The sequence below is a fragment of the Lithobates pipiens genome, unplaced genomic scaffold (genome assembly GCF_037356315.1).
Source record: "Lithobates pipiens isolate NorthernLeopardFrog02 unplaced genomic scaffold, aLitPip1_a1.2 Scaffold_16, whole genome shotgun sequence".
NCBI classification, from domain to species: Eukaryota; Metazoa; Chordata; class Amphibia; order Anura; family Ranidae; genus Lithobates; species Lithobates pipiens.
In genome coordinates, this window is record NW_027507748.1 from 505099917 (window position 1) to 505104397 (window position 4481).

At 40.5% G+C, this 4481-nt stretch overlaps 1 pseudogene; it reads left to right on the plus strand.

Annotated features, from left to right (window-relative positions):
• Positions 1–1635: 1635 nt before the first annotated feature.
• On the plus strand, positions 1636–1919 carry LOC143984178 (small nuclear ribonucleoprotein F pseudogene; annotated as a pseudogene).
• The last annotated feature ends 2562 nt before the right edge of the window (positions 1920–4481 follow it).

A 4481-nucleotide genomic window follows, 5' to 3' on the forward strand; every position in this document is an offset into this window, starting at 1 on the left:
AACAAGTAATATAAGCAAAGACATAATACTACAATAAATGTCCCAGAACACATACTTCCATCCCTAATTTGATAAAGAGGGGGGAGGGGGGTTGGTGGGACTTTATACGAGGCAATGACGCAGTCATTAACCTCCATCCCTGTATTATGTATAAAAGAACAAGGAAAGCGGGACTTTACATGAAGTACCAGAAGGGCAGGGTTATATATTAAATTATTGTAATTAAATATTTATTATATATAGTATATTATTTTATTTTGTGGCACATTATTAATTCATAAGTAACTATGTTTCATCCTTAGTAAAGCTCATATATAGTTTTGCTACTTGGCGTAGATCGTCAGGCGCAAGTCTGTAATGTGTCTCTGCAATGACTTAGATACATTTCTAATTGATCCAGTATATTTACAAATTGTCAAAACAAGAATAAGGGGTCAGAGCCCCACCTGGTACTTACAGGGTATTTATGCACTGATGGTATGGTAATATGGGCCATGCACCTCCCCATATATGGGAAATGTCTCCCACGGGAGGTGAGATGGTGTGCTCCACGACCGACAGCCCACACAGGCCCCACCCAGGACAGACAAGCATCAGGCAGTGAATGATGTGTAGGCATGATGCCAATGATGTACTGTAACTATAAAAATTGTGTGGCGAGTGTTAAATCAAGGATGTAATGCATCTCCTGTCAAGGAAAAGAGAGGTCATTCAAAAAATGGGAGATAAGATAAGTGAAACTTGAAAAAAATGTGATCATTAAAAACACAAGTGAGGGAAATTCTAAGAATCAAAGGAAGAAGGACCCCCAACAAAGAAAAAAAGTAGGATGACTGGTGCAAGATGAGGCAGAAACAAGGTGAAGATACCAAAGATATTACCTGCCAACCAAGCTGGGAGGCATGTTATATGTGTTGTTCTGTAAAGTGAAGACAAGCCGAGTGCCTGAACTGTCCAAGGAAGGCACCCGTATATGAGCGCCGCCACAAAGATCTCCATCAAGTATGCGAGCACCCATAGAGGGGAGGCACCTACACCAATGCAGAAGAGCCGCCTGGTAGTTTGCTAATTAAATGTTTTTGGAATCTGGAATCTCTGCAACACTGTTTAGGCTGCCTAACTGTGTGGGTGATGATTTTATCTTAAAGCTGTTTTTTGGCATAGGTTCATAGGCACATTAACACCCAAGGACCAATTTTTCCGCACCTGTTAGACAGGTGCATATACTGTAATTTAATTTTTATACAGCAAGGCCAATTCTTGCTTTCATCAAGAATACCTCTATAGGGCTATGGTGTGAAGGCACCACCAACATCCAAAGCCAATTTTTCTGCACCTATTCGACAGATGCATACAATTACAATGTTTTACAGAAAGGCCAGTTCTTGCTTTCATCAAATGTACTTCTATAGGGTTACGGTGTGAAGGCACCACCAACACCCAAAGCCTAATTTTTCCGCACCTGTTTGACAGGTGCATATATTAAATTTTATTTACAGAAAGACCAATTCTTGCTTTCATCAAGAGTACCTCTAGCCATTTCCCACTCTCTCCGGTGGTTTGTTCTGAGGGCATTCTGCAGATTTTTACATTTCTTTTACTGGTCAGTAGATCAGCCGTGGCTTCAGCAGCAGAATGAGTTTGCCACTAAATCCAAAACCATTCCTTAATGGCCTTACTGGTAAGCTAGTAATGGTGAAACTGAAGTGGAACATGGAATACAAGGGATACCTGGTCTCTGTGGATGGCTACATGAATATGCACCTCATTATATTAATGGGGCATTGTCTTGACACCTTGGAGAAGTTCTAATAAGGTGTAATAATGTATTTTATATACAAGGAGTAGAAGAGGAGGAAGAAGATGGTGAGATGAGAGAAAAAATACATCTCCAAATGAGTTTTGTAAATTTATTTTGAAACTTCTCTTTTGAGGTTATTGTTGTACATTGTTTTCTCCTTTCCTATACTCTGCACCCCCTTCTTCCCCCAGCACTAATTACCCACCTCCTCCCAATCAAACCCCCCCAAAGGGACCCTCTGCAGCTACCTTTAGGTAGCAGCATCCCTCCACTGCCACTCCCGCCAGCTTCAGATGCTGCAGGGGGTTTGGGGGTTCCAGATGTGTGTCCCCCGCCAGTCACATCACCCCAAGTACCGCTACTGCCACAAGTGGATGGGTTTCTGGGTGCAATGCTCTATGCCCTGAGCCCAACCTTTTTCAAGACAATTAGAGCCTCAGGCTCTAATCATGTGGCTCACGAACGTATGAGTCCCGTACCCTGCAGGGGTCTCTGTCAAACAGATCCACCTGCTCAGTGAGGGATCTGTCTGCTGATCCTCGCTGAGCAGGCTGATGAAAGGTCCGTTGATCATGTTGATTTGGAAAAATCCCTGCATTGGCAACTGATACCTATGTGAACTTTCCATTTTGTTCAATAAAATTGGTCTGCCATGCCCTAAATTACAGCTTTGACTGGTGCAACCCATCGGAACAAAGCACCTACCACATAATCCCCCCAATAACACAAAGGTAACACTCCAGACTTTACACTACAATACCTATTACAAAATTCCTCTATCAAAGAGAAACAATAAACAAAATATTTGAGCATGAATATGATCAATGGCCCAGATTTTGCATACTATTATACTGCTATCTAAAAAATTACTGGTTTACCAGATTTAATAAAATAGCAGAGATAGAGGAACTCATCCATGCAACACAAGACTATGTTTAGCTAAATACATATAGACCTAGGCATGATGACTACACTATAAAACTGCCACAGCCTATAAACAAGTCATAGACCTTGAATAAAAGATGACACAATAACATACCCTAACCCTGTCAGAGTTAGGCACCACTCTGGGAGGCTGTGAATGGGATATCCATTTCACAATTACAAGATATACCTCTCCAGAATAACCTTTTAATTTTTTCCATGACCCTTGCTTCCCTCTTGAAGTACCACACTCTTCCCACAGCACCTCTTCCTCTATCCGAATACTGCAGCCCACCCCTCTACAAACAATCTATCTTCCTTCCCTCATTTTTTTTTCTTTTTTTTCCCTTCTCTATTCTCCCTGTCCTTACCTAAGGTAACTGTCATTTATGTCCAAAGTTACAGAGCGTTCCATGCACCACCATGTGTGATTGATTTTTCAAGTCAATATATTCACACAGACATGTACCATAAAAAAGCGTAGCACAACTCTGTATCACAAAAAGATAATTATAAACGTAGATGCCAATAAATTGTTACATGCATACAAATCTGTATGAATATTATCATGATAATATAAATTCTTATCCTTAAACACCATCATAATTATGTCAAAAATTCCCCAATTTTTAGTGCTGTATACCACAGTGTAATCAGTGATTCTTAAATCTTCTAACTTGCCAATGTGTCCAGTGACCTCCACCTCTAAGTGAAAAACCTGCTCACCTCTGCTTTCGACTCCACTACAGAGTCTCATTGTCCTGTAAAACTCTCTTCCTGCTAGGGCACCAGATCTCACTCCTCCTCCTGCTGGTCTTGAATGCACAGTGTGTCCACTCCTTCTCCTGCTTAGCCATCAAATGATGAAAGACATAAGATGGAGAACCATAGTGCTCTATCTCAATATTTATTTACAGTATAAAACGTTGATAAAAAAGCATGCATTCACTTATCCATGGTATCGTTCGTATAATGTTACAGGCTCGGCTCCTCCCACCTATATGCTTTGCACCCCATGTTTTGGGCTTCCTCAGTAGCCTTATTGGTATTTACCTTTTAGAATAATTATCTTTTTGCGATATAGAGTTGCGCTACATTTTTTTATGGTATGTTTGGAATAAGCGGAGGGTGGTCTGAAATCATGAGAGTGTTATAGCAGCAACTACAGTTAAGTGCACTGAGGTTATATTGAGGAATGTTGGGTGTGCGCACATTTATTTATTTTTTGAAGGTTGTGCTGACTAAGTTTGCTATTTTAGTTTTATATTCACTCAAAAGCCACCATTAATGAGTGGGAACACTACTTAGGGCCCTATCATACTGATATGTTTTCCTGCGTTTTTACCTTGCAAGAAAAAGATAAGAAAAATGTTTCCCTTTATATCCTATGGAACTCTTCACACCACTGCATCAGGGGCTCGGTGCATTTTGAAAAGTTCTTTGTGCTGCATCTTTAGTGCAATTTTGAAAACTGCACCAAAAATGAACCCCTCCATTGAAGTGAATTGAAAGCATGGCAAAAAATGCAACAAAAATGCATCAAAAATGCACCACGCTTTGCATTTTTGGTGTGTTTTTGAGTCACATGTCCATTTTAAACAGGTGCAGTCAACAAAAAAAACCCTGAAACAACAAAATTGTGGCAAAAATGCATACCGTATATACTCGAGTATAAGCCGAGATTTTCAGCCTCTTTTTTGAGGCTGAAAGTGCCCCCTCGGCTTATACTCGAGTCACCGCTGTCTGACTGCTCGAT